Below are 19,001 nucleotides of genomic sequence, written 5' to 3'. Positions count from 1 at the left end.
AGTCTAGCTGTGAATCCATCTCCAGGTAGGAATATTGGAGCTGTCCATGGTGACACATTCTCACCCAATCTTGTGGTCCCTAAGGATGGCCCTACCAGGGAATGAGAGACGCAGAGCATCCATCTGTCCCCCACATCCTCCCTTAGCCCTGGCTGCACATTAGAATCCCCTGGGGAGCCTTTGTCAAAATTCCAATATCTGAGGCCTACCCCAGACCAGTTCTGTCAGGATTTCTGGGGGCCAGGGCCTGAGCATCTGTATGGGCTGGAAGCTCCCCCAGAGGATTCTAATGTGCTGCTGGGCTGAGAGCTACTGGGTAGACTGAGCTTAGGGACTGCCCACCTACAGCTTCACGTCACATTGTCACTTCACATTTCACTCCCCTCATCCCTACCCCCTTCTCTGTGCTTTGCCTAGGATGAAAGAACCAGGGGCCAGGCCATCCTGGCCAAGAACACCTGCTCTGTCCCTGCACTTGACCCGGAGTCTAGCACACCTCAGCTGCTCAATGCCTTCCCATCTGGAGTTGCTGCCCCAGCGAAGCAGGAAATGCTAGTACCCTCCCTTCCCTCCAGTCTGACCTGGCCTCTGAGACTTCCTGCCCCATCAGCCTCTCATCCCTTCTCTACACCTCCAACCCCTAGCCCCTTGGTTCCCTTCTCTGCGTGCAGTCTTCCCTCCTTCATCAGTGGCTGAACTGAGTCTCTTTGTGGTGCTTTTCTTCAGGAGGGGGGCGCGACTCCTTTCGGCAGATGACCCGACTGCCCCGAGACCCCACCCCAGCAGGGGGTAGCTCCCCAGATGTCCATCACTCTCAGTGTCATTGACTTCAGATGGCAGGTGGGAGGCGTGACCACCTCCAACCCTACCCTACAGCACATGTCCCCTTTCCTCTTCCTTCTCCGCCCTGCCTGAGAAAATTCCTGAAGAGAAAACTGCAGGAAGAGCCGCACAAAGGGCTGCTGCAGCGTTTTCACAGTATTTCACAGTATTTTGGAAGCCTCTCTTGAGGCCCTACTATGTGCCAGGCACTAGGATTACAAAGAGGAATAAAGCAGTCCTTTCCCTCAAGGAATTTATAATCAAGTCAAGGGTAGAATGTTTCATGGAACAGGAGAGAGCAGGGTGAGAGTGTGGTATGGGAAAATAAAATTTTTGTACCTATTATGTGCCGAGCAAATGCCATCTTCTTCTTTTTTTAAAGTAGGCTCCATGCCCAACGTGAGGCTTGAACTCACAACCCTGAGATCAACAGTCAGTCGCATGCTCTACTAACTGAGCCAGTAGGTGCCCCACAAATGCTGTCTTCTATATGATCACAGAATTCCATGCAGAAGATGCCATTTCCCCCCATATTATAGATGAGGAAATTGCAGTAAACAAGGTTAAATAACTTGCCAAGGTTATATATCCATGAAGGGACAAGATCAGGATTTGGACCCACTTTATCAGACTTCAGTCCCAGTGCCTTCTACAAGTTTGATGGTTACGCCCTATCTGACCCAGCACTCTTCACCGACTGAGCCGTGGGGACAGCAGAGACCCCAGAGCTGGAGGCCTGGCTTCTTGTCCTGGCTCTGTTGCTAACTAGCTGTATGACACTGGGCAGTCATGTCCCCTCTCCGGGCCTTGGGTTTCTTACGTGTAAAGTGAGGGAAGAAGACTAGGTAATTTAGAAGGTCCTTTTCAACGCTATGCTTTTCTTGATTCCATTTCCTTTCCCCACTCAGTTCTATATTCATTTTGCTTCCATCTTATAAGAAGGGTCACTGGAGCTCGGGGTGTGGGGGCTGGGGGTCATGCCATCAATTTCCTGCCAAGTTGGAGCTGGAACCCACAGTCCAGCAGCCTGGTACACCGCAGTGTTCATTGGTCAGGGCTGGATGAGTGCAATTAGACTTCTCCGGGAGGCACTGAGAGTCCTGGCTGCAGGACTCCCGGAGGCAAGGCTCTGCCCCTACACAAGCCACCAACCAACAGTGACCACTCAGTCCATGAAATCAGGCTGAGGGGAGGAGGGAATGGCTCAGGACGAGTCACTGTGAAGCCTCCCCAGGCGTTTCACGCTTTTGAAAATGGCCCTGAGAGAGATGCTATCGGGAGGCATATTTAATGGGTTTTGGAAATTGGCTAATTTTGTGGCAATCATCTGGATGTGGCACGATGCATGCTAGGTATCTAGGGCCAGCGTGGGCTCGTGAGTAGGGCCAAGGTGTCCAAGGCCTTCAGAGACATGTGGCACGGGGAGGGCAGTGCAAAGTGGCTGGTTGTTCCTAGTTGCCCAAAACATCTCAAGTGACCTCGGGTCACCAAGCTGGGTGTTGGGTCAGTGCCCTCTGCTTTTCCACGAGGAGTCATCCCGATGCCTTCCACCTCCACCCCTCCCCCTTTCCCATCGGCTCTCCCTCCCCGCCCTCCCCAGGGCCTCCTCTCCCACCCCTGCCCGTAACCCCTGCCTTGCCCACTGCCCCTCAGCCAGCCCCAAGCAGAGTCTTCCCTAGCCATCTGTCCCATGCTGTGGGTCAATAAACCATCAATACCCTGTATGGAGAAGGAACACACAGCTCTTTGCATGCCTGATTCACCAAGCACTGCTTTCCACCCCCTCCCTGGGCCTCTGGCACGCTCTCTCCATCCTCTGGGCCCGGATTTTCCTCCTCCAGAGACATTGCCATCTATCAACTCTCTGCCTCACTGGTCACAGTTTCTTCTCTGGCTGTCTTCAGCTGCCTTGTTTATTGTCTTCCTTTCCCATCTTCCTATTCCCTCTTCCTCTCCTCATTCCTGGTTTTGGGTTTTCTGTACGCTCCTTATCAGGGCTGTCTTGCAGAATGGGGCAGAAAAGAGGCCTAAAGCTTCCCTCTCTGGTGATTCTTGCCCCTCTACAAAGTTTAGGGTCATTGAGGAAAGAGGGCTACAGCTTCCTGCAGAGATGTCATTTAAAGGGTCCAAGATTGGGAACCAGAAGCCTCAGTGTCAGAACTAGTTCTGGGAGAGATTTGGACAGTTTCATTACCCTCTCTACCCCTTGGTCCTCTCCTTTATAACACGGAGCTGTGATGGCCAAGGAAGAAAGTAATAGCTATCATTTACTGATTATGCTGATCCGGCTCTGTGCTAGGCACTTTCGAATATGGTTGCATTTCAACGTGTTTGTGAAAGTGCTCTGTACATGAGAAAGTGCTGTGCGGAAGCCAGTTATTATAGAGAAACCATAAAACCACAGTGGTGGCTCTCCTTTGTTCCCAGAAAACGCTAACTGGGCACTTTTGAACAGTTCTATTAACAGAAAGATTTATACATACGTCCTCTCATTGATCTTCACATGACTGCTCTGAAGTAGGTAAGCAGATATGATTAGCCCCATTTTATGGATAAGGAGCCCAAGACTAGAACTCGGAGCCTGGAGAGGCTCTGCCTGTTCTCTCCACTTGCCCCTGAACTGGGTAGTATACTTGTTCCATCTTACCTGATTTGGGGGGGGGGCGGCGCTGAGGGAGTGTGCACATGGCATTGGCAGCATCTTGAAAGCTGGAATGGAATGCTAGGTGGAGAAGTTATCTGGAACAGTCAGGCTGGAGCTCTGAGGGCAGCAGAGTTTTCCCAGCTGGTCAGGGTGTCTCCCCAGGGAAGTGGACTTGGTGGGGACAGCTCTCGGGGTCAGAATGTTGGCAAGTAGGCTGATGACCAGAATCCAGCAGGAAATGGGGCCACCTAAGAAAAGACATGGCGTGTCATGTGTGTGACACGTGACTGAGTTTCTGAACATGCGCTCTAAGCCTGAGAGCCTAGCAGGGACTCATTCTTACTCTCTACTAACCTCAGGCCAAATAGATCGCCTCCCAAACCCAAGCACGCCTGGTATTCTCAGGCCACAGGGCCAGATTCTGCCCAGGAGGCTGTGTGGGACCCTGCAGCCCCTTCCAGGCAGCTAGTGTAATTATCCAGCCACCAAAGGCCACTGCTCATCCCTACAGGAGCTGAGTCATGGTGCTAGCCTGTGCACAGGGACCATGGCTCCCTCAGAAGTATGAAGAACAATAGGGGCTGTTGCTGACCCTTTAACGGGGGACCCCGTTACCCCAGCCCCAATAACTCACTACATGGGCAGATTCCTTTAAAAACTACAGCCGGGAAAACCCACCCGGCCCCAGAATATAGCCCCTTCTGCCAGCTAGACTCTTGGTTACTCTTAGTCCCATTGCGCTGAGCTTCAGCTCTGACCTTCCACGGCCCCGCCTCCCTCCAAAATTTCCCTGGGGCCCCTGGGTTCCCCCACCCTCTTCCCTCCATGGCCTGATGCCCTGTGGCTCTCCCCTCAGGGGCACAGCTTCCCTTTGGGCCCTCTTAGGTGGAAATTGCCCTTCTCTCTCAGCCCTTGGGCTCAGGAGTTGGGATGGCGGCCTGAGCTGAACAAACCATCAACCCCTCCCCCTCGTGAGCTCCAGGGGGCTCCTGCCACCTGCTTGGCTCTTCTTTGATGCTGTTTTGCCTGATTGTAATCATCATCTGGGATATCACATTTCCATGGACCACCTCCTCAATAGCTTGGTCTCTCCATTGTAGCCCCCCCTACTCCCAAGCCCCCCACCGCTGCGCCGAACCCAGTCATTTTGGAACTGCCCCTAGCTCTGTAATGTTAAATCCCAATGTCCTGTGGGCTAGCCACAATCCACAGCCTCTCCTGCCACTGTCATGTGATATCATTGCTCCTCTGATTTCTTGGCTTTTTATTTTCTCCCTGTATCAGCCCCTTCTGCTTATCCCTCCAGCCCAGAGTCCCTCTTCTATTTCTTCTAATGGCATCACCTCCACTGCCCCCTTATCTTTTCCTGACACCCTTTTGGCAGAGCCCCAGCCCAAAGTTAATTCAATTATTCCCTTTCTCTGTCCCTCTCTCTAGGATACTGGGTGCTGTGGGGGGAAAAATCACACAGCTGCAGACTCAGGGGACTCTACAATCATAGGCTCCATCACAAGTGCACCTTCAAAGTGGCCCAGAATTTTCTTCCCTGCCTTTGTCAGCTCTTTCCCTAGGGCCCGTCATCGGCTATTTCAGACCATTCTCCTCAAGACACCACCTTCCCCAACATCTCCGTCCACACTCTCCACAGATAACCTTAGGAGAGAGTAAGAGTCATTTGGCAGAAATCCTATCAACATCCTGCCATCAAACAGATTTTATCCTTTCCTTTTTAGCTCTCTGGTCACAATAGAAGAGATAGGGGCCCAGATGTCTCCCCCAAGAATTTAGGCTAATCCATTAATTCAAGTGTTTTTGGACCCTCTCCCTTTCCACTTTCTTGCAAAACCTCATTTGATTGATTTTCCATGCATTTCTCCCTTAGCTGACATTTCCTCCTCTCTCCTGGCTTCTCATTAGCATTTAAACGTGTTTGAGATTCACTCTTTAAAAAAAAAACAGAACAACCACAAAACCTCTCCCCTAGCCCCACACCCTTATTTCAATCCCTGTATTCATTACCTATTGCTCATGCAACACATTTCCCCCAACATTTTGAAGCTTGAAACAACAAACATAAAGTCATAAACATTTATTTTCTCACACAGTTTCTGAGGGTCAGGAATGGGATCAGCTAAACAAGATGGCTCGTGTCTCTCATGAGGCCATAGTCAAGATCAGGCAGCAAGTATCTGAAGGTCTGACCTGGGCTAGAGGACTGGCTTCCACCATGGTTCAGTCATATGGTTGTTGGCAGGTGCCTTCCACTCCTCCTTGGGCGGCCTCAGGACATGGCAGCTAGCTTCCCCAGAAGGAGTGCTCTGAGAGGAAGTGGCTGCATGCAATGTCTTTTATGCTTGACTCTTGGAAGTGACTTTCTATCACTTCTGCTATTTTCTATTGGTTCCAAGGACCACCGTGGTACAATGTGGGAGGGGACGGACAAGGGTGAAAATACCAGGAGGTGGGGCCATTAGGGGCCATCCTGGAGTTTGGCTACCATACCCCACTTCACAGCCAGACCCATTCAAAGAGTTGTGCATGCTGGCTGTCTCCACATTGTGCTCTCACCTTTTCACTCAGACTGTTCTCATGGAGTCCTCAGTGACCTCCTTATTTTGAAATCCAATGGCTTCTTCTCAGCCCTCACCTTGCAACGTTGCACCACAGTGAGCCCTCCCTCCTTCACACTTTCTTGGCTCCTGCGATATCACAAGCTTCTATTCCCTTTCCCTTTTGGCCCCTCCTTGGTTGTGTTCACACGCTCCTCTTCACCCATTTGTCCATCCTTTGGGGTTACTGCCCCTCAGGGCTCTGCTAGGGTTCCCTGCTTTGAATAGCATTTGGCCTCTGCTAGCCTCATCTCCCACACTCCCTGCACCCCTGCACTCTCCAGAAAGCCCCGTGGTCCCTGCCCTCTTCCCACTGCCATCCATTTACAGCAGCACATCTGGGCTACTCTGTGTTCAGTCTTGGATTCCTCAACCAAAGGAGGTGGGGAGAGGCCCGTGGGAAGTAAGGATCAGGCCATAAATTAATGTGGGAGTAAGTGAAATTCATGGACCCCGGATGGAGAAGTCTGAGGGGTGATGTCTTTTCTTTTTTTTAGTTTACAGAGGCCCCTTGCTTTGAGAAACATGGCCAACTGCCCTGTCTTCTCCAAAGACCAAATAAGAACAGGTTAAGTTTTAGTAATAACAGAAATGACAGATCCAGGTTAGAGAAGGAGAGGCGTTAAATGCCAGGAATTAGTTAGAGCAATGTGGAGTCTCATCAGCAGATTTTTAAAAGTAGGTTAGGATTTTGCAGATCCGAGATGATTCCTGCGTGGACCGAGCTGAGGGTAGGCAGGTGGCAGATTGGGTAACCTGCTACATCCCAGGATCTACATGTTCCATGGTTGTATGAGGGGCAAGTCTGAGGTGGAGCTGAGCCCAGAACCTATATCCTGTCCATTTCCAGCAGTGGAGTGTGATTGTGGCAACCCCTGGGCGGCAGAATGGGTTCGTTCTGGCCTGCAGCGTCAAGGCAGTCTAGCTACTGCTGCTTGGTCGTACCAGTCTTGAAAGAGGCCAGAGGCTGACATTATAGGCAGGGTGGAGTGGAGTGAGGATGGGTATGGGTTGGTATTTAGAAGAAGGGCACAATCAGAGAGAGTAACCTTGGCTAAGGAACTGGTTAGAACACCACCTCCTTCAGGAAGCCCTCTCTGCTACCCTAGGCTGGCTTAGGGCTCCTCTTCTGTGCTCCCACCATGCCTTGCGCTGCCTTGGTCCTTACATGAACCCTGTGGTACTGAGATGGCCTAAGGGTTTGTCCCTCTTTTCATCAAACTGTGAGCTCCTTGATGGACAGACTGTTTCATTGACGGCTGTCTCTGGGACATGGCACAGAGCAGAGACAGAGAAGTGCCGGGTAAGTCAGTCTGGACTAACTGACATAGGAGTCAAAGCCCTTGGGGGACTTTGTACTACATCCATATGTATCTCAAAAGTGACTTCAATATAGCCCAGGAGAAAACCTGCCTTTTTTGGAACGCCGTTCCAATGGGACATTGGAATTGAAGAGATGACCCAAGGCGATCTGGGTTCTGGTTTCTGCCCAGCCCCCTATTAACAGTATGACTGATCACCACATGACAGTCCCTTCCCCATGCCTCAGTTTCCTTGTCTATCAGATGGGGGTGATGACCCCACGGAGGCACAGAGTTGACTTGAAAATCAAATGAGATCATGGGTGTGCAGGCAGTAAAAACATCTAGAGAAAGGTCTTTAAGACTTATACAGAGGTAAGAAGTTATTAATAGCCTCATTATTATTCTTACCCAGAATGCCCATGGAAAAGCGTCAGGTGGCACTCCCAGCCCCCGCACCCCACCCTCCCATACTATTTCTGTCCCTGGAAAGCAGGTTCTTGGAGTGGTAGTCCCCCCTTTGCTACTGTGGGGAGAAGGGGGTGAATGTCAGGCAGAGATGTCCCCCCAGTTCCCCAGCCTGCCCCTCGTCAGGGGCTGTCACCAAACCCTTTGATTTAGAAAGCATGGCCAACACTGGCACACCAGCCATCTGCAGAGTTGCCAGCGGTGTCTTGTCTCTGTCCCTTCACTTGATGCTATGGTGGTGTTGGTGAGATGCTGAGGTAACGCCCTAGCAGACTCAGGTTCAAGGGGAGGCAGCTTTCATTCTCCTTCTGCATTTCTGGGGAAGGGTGAGCAGCTCTAGGTGGCTCACCCTCTCTCTCTTCCTGCCTTTCTCCCCATGGCTCTTCCACTGCCTACAACTCACCATGCCTGGAGGATGGAGAGCTTTGGCTGGGAGTGGAAATAAGTCCAGGTTTCTTTCCTCCCCTGCACCACTCACTTCTCGGCCACGCAAGTGTGACGCTTGTGCGCATCAGCTGGTCTGGGACTAGGGAGCAGCACAGAAGCCGGCGTCCTAAAGACAGGAAGAGGAAATCCAGATGGGTGGAATCTGCTGGTGACTTCGTCCTCCACAAAGTTCTGGAGGCAATATCCAGGTTCTGCCTGCCAGCAGCATCCTTCAGGATGGGAGCCCTGGGAGCTCTCAGCAGCGGGCCTGACTTCCCCCATCCTGGGCCTCATCTTTCAGTTTCCTGTGGCCCTAATGCCACCCTGTGAACATTAGCAGGACAGCAGAGCAGAACTGTGGAAGTGGGGTCTTCGCTGGCTTTGGCAGTGACCAAAGCCCCGGGGTCAGCAAGGCAGTGGGTTCAGGGGAGAGAAAGCCAGGAGAACAGAGCGGAGGTCCAGGGAAGGCTGACGTCTGGGGTGAGGTATCAGACAGACTCAGGCTGCACCTGCCCCGTCCAGGGTTTAGTCCGCGGGAGGAGAAAGACCAGCAACAGTTCTTGCCAGTCTCGTGGGCAGGAGCCACCGTCGGAGAAACGCAGCGTGGCTGCTTTTCGGAGGTCTCCCAACGTGGCTTAGCTACCCCTCCCCACTGGGCCAGCCAGGTCTGCTCACTGCTGACTTAAAACGCTGCCCTCAATTCTATCTTTAGCTCTGGCTGCTGGGAGCCTGAGTGACAGGCAAGCTGGGGGCTTGTGCTGGGGTGGGAAAAATGTGCAGCTACTGGGTCTGCTGAGAAGGTGGCACTGTGGTAAGGAGCAGGTCATACTCACCGCTGCCTCTGGGGCCAGTGCCATGGGGGGCACAGAGCTCCACTGGTGCTGGCTGAATGGGCGGGCAGGGAGGAGGTGTCCAAGCATGACTGGAGCAGAGACCCCCATGGGAGAGGTTGCGAACAGGTCCAGTTGGCCCATGGATCAAGTCAGGGACCCTGATGGAATTCTGCCTGATCTTGGGAAATGGCACATCCCCTCCTGGCCTCAGTTTCTTCATTTGTAAAAGGCGACTAGATAAGCAGTTTTCAGCCACCTCCAGGGACCCCCACTATGACCTCCACCACCGCTTTGCATCCCTCCACCCTACCCCCATAAGCAAGGTGCTGCCACTGGGCTTGATTGGGAAGGAAGAGAAGTGATGTGTTGATGGGGCTCTCCTACCCCTTCCATCAGGGTTGAGTCATTTTTATCAATTCTGGATATTGAGCTTCCTGGCAAGAAGACGGTTAGACAAAAGGCAGCTCTGTTCCCTGAGCGCATTCAGTCTCGAGAAGCCAGAATGAAATTGTTCTTGCAGCAGGTGGCAAGAATAGCCCCCCAACCACCTCTCACCAGGACTGACATGAAAATCCCTTATCCAAGCAATAAAACGCCAGCGAGCTCCCATCCAGCCAATTGTCTTTTCTAATCAGAGAAATCGAAGTGCCCAGCAGAGGGTGAGGAGGAGCTGAGGGGAGGCCCTTGCAGGGCAGGAGGAGAGTGGACTGGAGGGGCTGACAAAGATGATCCGAACCCACAGCTGGACCTGGGGGAGGAAGCAAGCTGACGTGCAGCTGCCAAAGAGCCTTGAGGCAGGGGGAGCTCAGAGGAAAATACCAGGACAGGGAGGTGGAGTTACGATCCATTCCCCCTTGTCTGTCCTGAGGTAGGAGGGGATGGCAGCCCGTTGTGTGAGGTCCTAAGGGAGCTCTAGGAGCCTAGTGTCCCGGGACCTAGATGCCTGCTTGGGGTGCTCACCTAGTGGAGCCCAGGGAACAAGGTTATTGGCAAGACAGGAAGCCTGGCCCACGGGACTTCTCATTCTTCCTCTTGACCTGCCTTACGAGAGGAATGTTGGACAGGTTACTTTCACCTTATCTGGAGATAACCTTTGACCCTGCCTATATCACAGAGATATTCTGATCAAATCAGATTACAGATGGGAAAGTTTTCCCTTTCAATTATAAAAACCACTTTAGAGGTATTCTGCAATGGCCAGAGGGCTGGGGTCTAGCTAACAGGTCCCTGCTTCTTCTGGGCTCTTCTTCCTCCTGCTCTTGCAAACTTGCTCCAGTGAAGCCTCCTTTGAGCTTTCTTCCACCTTCCTTTCCAAAGGCATCCTCCTGAAGGCATCCTCCTCCCTGCCCCCTGTCATTCCCAGCCTTCACCCTCGTCCGGCCTCTGATGCTGAGTTCCCAATAAGGTAAAGTTCCTGACTGGACCCCCTGCGTCAACCTCCCAGCTCCAGCTCATCTCACACACTTGGGCTGGAGCCATCATCCTCTGTGCTCGGAAGCCTGCTGCATGCTCGGGTGTGCATCCCATATTAAGCCTGAGTTACTCATTGAATATTTGCACAGGCCCACTCTCTTCTCACTGACCTGACCACCCCAGCCACCAACCCTGACAGGGCCCCTCTGTAAGCAATCAGCTTCCTACTTCCTCCTGCCTCCAAACCACCCCTTCCCCCCCACCCCACGCCTAAGCTGTGCTCTCCTTTCTCTCTGCTAAATCAAGAAAATACCTTTTGGTTGTCTTTTTTTTTTTTTTTTTTTTAAGAAAATACCTTTTGAATAATTGGTCAAACATTTCCCCTCCAGTGAACCTTCCCCAAATAACTTCACTGAAATCTTGACCTCCCTTCACTTTGAACGCTTTCTAGAATAGAACAGGATTGGAATCTCTCTGTAGTGCGTATATATGGGAGGTGTGTGTCTGTGGGTTCTGGTAAGTCCCATGAGGGGCATCCTTCCCAAAGGGACCGCAGCCACCGGTTCCCCCTGGTGGGACGGGTGCAGGTCACTGACTGGCTGGCAGACTCCTTCCGTAGGAACACGACCAGGTCAGCCTTGGTGCTGTGGAAGGTGGTGGGGCGGCATTGGTGCAGAGGCCGCAGTGACTTTATGACCGTGAGAATTTCCAGAGCCTTTTCACTGAAATGTGGCCACAGGGTATCGTCCTCTAAAGCCACTCCACAGCACTTGTCATCTGTGGCCCTGGCCGGGACTATAGATGGGGCGCAGGCATTGCCCCCCTCCGCCCGCTCCGTTCCCCGCACAAAGCCTGGTTTGGGACACCCGCACGTGGCTAAGGGAGGAAGGCTCAGGGGCCACAGATGCACACAGACTCAGCTCAGCACGCGGCCCTGGCCTATTCTGTGGTCTTCAGTTCAGAGATGCCAAGCACAGTGCATTTTTTGCTGCTAGCTCTGGCAATTTAACCCAGAGTCCCCTTTAGGTGCTTTCCAACCCTGCAATTTCTCTTCAAGCCTGCAATTGTTCTGGTTGGAAAATGAAAAGCCCTCTCTGCCAGCAATTAATTTACCCAAATAAACAAGAATTCTGCTTTTCGTGACAAAGACGGTCCCTGAATGCCAATCTTCAGGCTGGCAGATTGCAATTTCCAGTGGGTGAAGCCAATGCTGTTACAGTTTGCAGGTGATTTATCACGGAGGTTATGAGAAAAGGAGAAAATGCAGTCAGGAGGGAGTGGAGGAGTGTTGCCCAGTTCTCACCCTCATCTCTAACTAACTTCTCTGGCAACAAGTCTCATGCCCTTGACTGCCCCCCCATGCCCCCCCCTTTTTCTTAAACCTCAGATGATTCTTGTTTTTCCATTCTGTTCTATTTGGCTTATTTCCAGCCCTTTCCTGACAAGGTTGCAGTGTAGCTGCCTGCTTCTAAGCTGCATCACTGCCCACTGGCACCCCCTAGCATTCGTGGTTTAGGACTCTTGTCTTGCTACCTTTTGCCAGTGGGTCTGGTGCCTTCATCCGATTGCTGCTTTGGGGGTGGTTGATTTGATACGTTCTAGACACAGTATCCGGAGTGCAGAGATGCAACCTTGATCTTTCCCCCTTCCCTGAACACCGATGGAACAGGCTCAGATGCATTGGAAAGGGTGGGGGCAGGCGTGGATCTGAGCTACAGAGCAGCTGGGAGGAATTTGTTCAGGTAGGCAGAGACGGGGTCTGGGGGTGGAGGCTCTGAGTGGCACCAGCCAGGGACCATTAGAGATGACATCGGGGGAGTTAAAAAGCAGCGATTAAGTCTGAGAACATTGTCTCCTTCATCTCAGCCCCTGCTGAGAATCAGTCCCGGTAATCACCACTTGGATCACCACTGCTGCTCCCGAGGTTCAGCTCACTCCTTTGTTAGGTAGATTATGAGGGAAGAGGAAGGGACCTACCAGCCTTCTGCAGACACCTACTCTAACTAACTAACTTCCTGCTTCCTACCGCTGCCTACCTCTGAGAATTTTTCTCTTCCAGGCTTTGCAATTTGGATGGTTATCTTGGCCAAGGTTCGATCTACTCGGATCCCGGGGAATCCCTGGGCCAGACAGTGGGCAAATATTGGCTGTGTATGGTTTCAGGGTGCCTCGTGTTAAAAACAGACACAGCCCTGTCCACAAGGTGCTCCCAGTTTCTCCTGGAGTCGAAGCAAACACAGGAGGTTGGACAATGGGAACATGCAGAGAAACTAGAGCCTAATTTCCTTATAGGCAACACAGGAAGTTAAAGTCTCTTCTTTGTGCTTTCAGTTTGCAACTCAGTCTTGCTACCTCCCTATTGTATCTCCCCCCCCCCACCCCAGTTCCATCCTGGAAGAGCTTGGACACAGCACCCCATGGAGCCTCTTTACTTAGATCTTCTCCAGAGAGATACAGAAATGGCCCCAACTCTCTCTCTGGAAGTGTGGGCAGGCAGAGCAACATTGATAATAAAATCCAGTTAACAATTTACAGACTGGCCTGAGAGTGAGTTGTTTCCTTTGGATTCAGTTCGGCACTTAACGGGCAACTACAGGACATGGTGCTCAGTCTTCACGGGAGTGGTGAGTGCTACAAAAACGCACGAGAAAAATCTTGCCTCCAAAGAGAATATCCCCCATACATTTCTGATATTTGACTTACAAAACTTCAATCATTCAGAAGCCTTTGGAATATAGTACTTTGAGGTATTAGTGCTTCTCAGACGCCTTCACGGAACTACCGATAACGTCACTAATGTCTTCAAAATCTCACGCATGTTTGGAATCATAAGAAATTTATATTCTACTCTGTATCAGTATTGGTTTCAATATAAAATGATCCTCCTCCTCCCCAACCCCACACTTATCAAAGTCTAGTTATAACTGAAGCAATAGGAAAATGGGACAGTAATTCTGTCTTTTGTACCCCAGCACGTTATATGACATCCAAGATATACAAGTACCACCTGAGAATCAAGGTGGTAGATACTCAATACTGGTTTATTAATTCTCCTTCCATCCCAGGTCACCTCCCAGGTCCAACCTTGCTAGGTGTTTCCAGCCTCTGTTTTTCCTCCATTGGCCCCCCACTTCTAGAAGCTTTGAGCCTCCTAGTTCTGGAACATCCCATCCCTGGCTTACCTTCTTTTTGTGCCTCTCTCACGGGAGGCTCCTTGTTTGGTTCTGGTCCCTGTTCTTGTGTGTTGTATATTTGCTATTTGGACACTCAACCAAATTTAGACCCAAGGCAAAAAGTGGCTAAAAAGCCATTTATCATTCCATTAATTCATTCAAAAAATATTATTGGCCACCTGCTCCTTGGACTGAGAGCTCTTTCAGACACTGGGAATGCAGTGATGAGTGAACTAGAAATGTTCTCTACTCCAGAGGGACAGACATTTAATCAAAGAATCAAAAAATTACAGTATGTAATTCTGAATTGTGCCATGAAGGGAGAGAGCAGGGGGCTCTGAGGCTGTAGAGCAAAGCCCTTGATCTGATCTGGGGGAGGTGGTCAGGGAAAGCTTCCTTTCAGTGGAAATGTAGAGGATGAACAGCGGTTAACCAAATGAATGCTAACCAAGTGAGAGGAGCATTTGGGACAGAGGTACCAGCATGGGTAAGAGTTATGTGACTGAGGGAAGGCAGGACAGCCGGTGTGAGGAACTGAAAGGAGACCAGTGTGGCTGGAGTGTGCACAGAAAGGAGAAGTGGGTCAGATAGGTTGGGAGTGGTGACCAGAACTCATGGTCAGGACATAACCACATGTGCTTAGTTAGTTCCAGGGTCAGTGAAGTAAGAAGAACTTTAAATAAAAACAAATCAACCAGCAGTTCGGGAGGAGGTCAATTCACTACAATAAACATTCCCCCAAATCTCAGAAGATGAAGGGCGGGGACATGTTGTGGAATGAATGTGAGAAGGATAGCTGACGGATGACCAGAGATCGAGAGTAGAGGGTTAGACATCTCCGTTTCCGGCCTGGCTCCCAAAAGACGCCTGACCTGGCTCTGCCTCTTCCAGACCGAATCACCCCCACTGTTCTTCCTTCTGGTTGCCATGGCATTCCGCACCTGTGACTGGCACTGTGCCACCGTATCTGTTATGGTTTGCTGCTTGCCTCTGCCACCAGACTCTGAGCTTCTTGAAGGCAGGGACCTTGCCTTACTCATTCTTTCGTCCCCAAGGCCCATCACTGTGCCAGGCACAAAACACGGGGCTCAGGAAGTGTTGGCTGAAGGACAGCATGCTGTCTTGCCCATATAAACTCAGCTAGACTGCGTGGTGATCAGGGTGACGGAGTGAGAGGTTGCCTAAGCCTTCTGTGCCCTCAGGACTAAGCAAACATTATGTGAGAGCCAGCTGCATTAAACATCTGTTTGGTGGCCAAATCTTAAACTTGTGCTTGTAGTGATCAAATCCAGGACCTTTCCTTGTGGATTTTTCTGTGGGTGTGTCCAGCTCATCAAGTCACAGAGAACGAGGCAGGGAAATCTGAAGGATAAATTGCTAGTCCTCCCCACTAGCCTATGATATTATTCTGAGCATGAGTAACTTTTGTATTTCCAAGCTACTCCATGCACACCCATCATTTCCTTTTGTTCCTGTACCACCTCTATGAGATATTCAACTAAAAAAGGCTAAATGATTCATCCAAGGTCATATGGCAAAGAGGCTTTTCTCCTACATTCATTCCGCTGCCTTATTCCCTACCCCAGCACTTTGCTTTACCCACCTTGCGAGGCGATGGTTCTCAGTCTCAGTCACAGTCTGGGAGATGCTCTGATAGCTCTTTGGGCCTTGTTCCTGCTGAGCAAGCATGGGCAAGCTCTGGTGGGAAGCCAAGGGAGGGAGTGCGGGGTTCTGCCAAAGGCTGCAGGGATTTAGCCTCTACCAGAGAAGGGAGAGAGGTAGATAAGCCAGATCCGCTTTCTTTCACCCTTCCAGAGGCAAGCTGCTACAATGTGCAGCTACAGAGCCATCATCATGACCCAGACAGGAGAGCCAGGAGCAGTCAGGAGGTTTGCTGAATGGAACTGAAGACAGAAGCCAGACGGGGAGGGCAGCCATTTCCTCCTGAGCCCAGGGCCAGGGAGCCTGCAGGCTGGAGACAAGCTAGTGTTGTCAATGAATCTTGGGCGTACATGACAGCTGGCTTCTACAGGATGTGAGCCCGAGTCCTGCTCTGCAGCGACCCACCCAGGATTGGGCACTATTGTGCCTTCTTCAGGAGAATGCAAGCAAATCAACCGTTACTCTTCCCGCCCCTTTGGAGACCAAAGCTCCGATAGAACTAAATGGTCAGATTCAAAACCTAAAAAATCATGACATTTTCCTGTATTAAAAAAATTCACTAAGTAACTGCTGAGTGCTGAGTTTTGGACATTTACTTAAATGTGAAAGGGCAGTCTCTGTTCTCAAGATGTTTACAGTCTAGTTAGGAAGGTAAGCTGACAGACAAAAATTATGCATAAAAAAGAATGTGGTTAAGCGTCCTAAAGAGAGAGGATTAGAATCTGCCTTAATGAAGGCAAACCACAGGGAGACCAGCAGAGGGAACATTAGTCTTGAATGGCACCTGGAATTACATTTGGAAGACAAATCCATGGCAAATGCCTATGATTCTGGCCATTGAGCCGTTTCCATGGCTGTAACCTTCTTTTCTTACCTGGGAGGATGATAATAATCAGGTACTTATTAGAGACGGGCACTGCACTGAGCCCTTCCCAGACACCACCTCAGGTCATCGGCAGAACCACACCGAGGTGGGTATTGTTATCCTATTTTACAGCTGTGGAGATGGAAGCCTTCAGAGGTCAAATAACTTCCCAAAGTCAATCCACGGGGAAGAGTTGGAGGGGGGATATAAACTCAGCTTGTATTTACAATTTTTAAATGTTATAGAAATCTATAGACAACTATGTTCCAAATGTGAAAATCTCCTCATGGATCCTGGGGAAACTGTTCAGTTATCCCTTGGGGCAGTGCACATGCTGGGTGGCCTCTCTCTCTCTTTCTCTATCTCTCTCTGGTGCCAGCCTCCCTAGACTCCCCGGGAGGGACTGAGACCAACAGCTCCAGGCAGAAGGCAAGATTAGGAGAAAAAAAATAATCAAGACCACACATTTCGGAATTCCGGAGAAGCAGGTGAAAGTCCCCTGGGCCGAACACGTCTGAGACGGGTTCTAAATCAAATGTCTTCGTCTCAGTCTTAGTCCTGAGCCTCTCTGGACTCCAGGGAGGTTCCTCGCTCTCACGGGTGTGATTAGGCTCATCCGCTTGCCTGTGGTGCCGGAACTTCCCTTCAGTGTCTCCATGGATCATAAACTGTTGGTCTGACAGAGACTTTAGAGATTAACTAGCCCAGTCCCTTCAATTTTATACACCACACGTTACCAGTAGTTATTGGCAGAGCCCCTAGGATGTTTTCTCTTTGTCTCAGAACCAGTCATCTTAGGGCCAAACACCGATGTCAGTTATTTCCCTTGATTGCAAAACTCAGAAAGGAATCTTGACTGTTGTGTGCATCCACCGAGACTCAGTCAATCCTCGCCTTTCCTGTTTTGTTCCATCTGCAGTACCTTCTGTGGTAGAGGCATGCTGGGGGTGGGGAGGGGGCAGAGAGCAGAGCGGCGCGTTTCTCCAGTGCTGACAGCAGACCCTGCTCTTGCTGCCCAGCCTTCTGCTTCCTCACCGGAACGCCCAGCACCTCTGCCACATTCAAGGCCAGGAGCCATCCATTTTGTCTGCCAGGCTCCTTATCGGCCTGACCCACCCGCAGCCAGAGCTCAGCTCCTTTCACATGCTGGCTGCTTATCTGGGACATAGGATGTGTGGAGAACGGCCTGCCATGCAGACAGGAGCCAAGACTTTCCTTCGCAGAGCCCCTGCAGATGAAGGTCACGGCCCTGGCATGCTAGGTCTGCCCCAAGGTCTCATGCCCTTCCTCTCCACTTGGGATAGGGCGTGCCCCTGCTCTGTGGCTACCAGGGGGCGGCACACAGAGAACAGGTGGGGATGCCTGCAGAAAGTGTGCGAAGTCGCTGCTTTTCTGTCCCGGTGGCAAGGAGCTAGCCATCCTCACGCACCTTGCTCATCCTCTTGCAGGACCCTCAAGCGCCTCTGCAGCCTATCTCCTACGCTCCACCCTGCACCCTGCCCTCCACTCCTTTTTAGGAACCAAACCCCTGGTTTGGAGAGCATGGTAGGTTCCCATAGCAATGGGCCTTTTAGCTGTTTCCATGGCAACCAACACCCAGACCATTTAGTTGCTAGTCAACTGACAGCTGTAAGTGAATAGGCTTCAGTTTGGAATCTGAGGGATGGGCCAGGGGATTCTCTTCATAGAAAAAGACCCAACCACCCAAAATGACTCAGCTCTTCTAAGGATGATATTAGGCAGTATCTGTGGAGAGCCCATGCCACCTTCTACCTCAGGTCACACAACAATGCCCCTCCCCTTCCCAGCACACACACACACACACACACACACACGCACGCACACTCAACTGAGTACCCCACGCTTTTAAATCTTCCAAGCTCTGTTTCCAGTTCTGTCTCCTTCCAAAGGGCCCTTGGGAGAAACACTTGTTCAAGATGACTAGCACTTCAGTGACCTATCTCACACATAACCCTTTCCTCTGATCAGTGTTCTTCCTGTGAACCGTGACCTTGTCCTCATACGAACCATTTCCCTCCCCAGATCCAACTGTAGTGTTTATTAAATAATTATCCTCAGTAAGCAACCCAGTCATTTAAGCAGTATTTGCTTTTTGGATTATCAGACCTGAATGGCTAATCCTAGATCAGCTTCCCTTGGCCTGGACCTCACCTATCAAGTCACTTTTCCTACGTCCATGGGTTTTCTCGGAGAACAGACTTTTATCAACCTTTGCAAAGCATAATTAAGATCAATCTTAATTGTTTCTTTTAAAAAATCAACTAAGATTTCAAAACCAAATGTACAGGCTTGGAAATTACTCCATGCTTATTGCTTTTTATTAACCCGAAGACCTGACTAAATGTCAGCCCTCCCACCTAACCCTCTCCCAAACTGGAGATACCGGATATCGGGTTCCTTTTATTCTGTAAGCAGGGGTGCTCCTCATGCTTTTTTGATGACCGGAGTCTGGGATTGTTCTGCCCTGGAATTCATGCAAGAGAGGAGCTGTGTCTGAGCCTCCACGGCTTGCTCAGTGGACTAGAAAAGTATGAGACTGTCATTGGAAAGAGCATGACCTTTTTTATGTAGCCTAAGTTTCAGTGCTTCTCAATGCTTTGATGACTCAGGGGGCGCCTATGAACTGTCTGTACAAAAGGCGACCTTTCAAACTAACGCCCCCATGGGAGCACTACCTAGCTCACACGGCGGGCGCTGTGTAGCCTCACAGTGGCTGGTAAACAGTTATAAGCTGTTGCGTGACCTTCCTGCTCCGACTGAAGGG

This window comes from Eumetopias jubatus, unplaced genomic scaffold, assembly GCF_037043125.1.
Source record: "Eumetopias jubatus isolate StellerSeaLion01/CBP00866 unplaced genomic scaffold, mEumJub1_p1.0 scaffold_7, whole genome shotgun sequence".
In the NCBI taxonomy this organism is placed as follows: domain Eukaryota; kingdom Metazoa; phylum Chordata; class Mammalia; order Carnivora; family Otariidae; genus Eumetopias; species Eumetopias jubatus.
The sequence above is the reverse complement of the archived record's forward strand: the minus strand, read 5'-3'. Positions refer to the sequence as shown.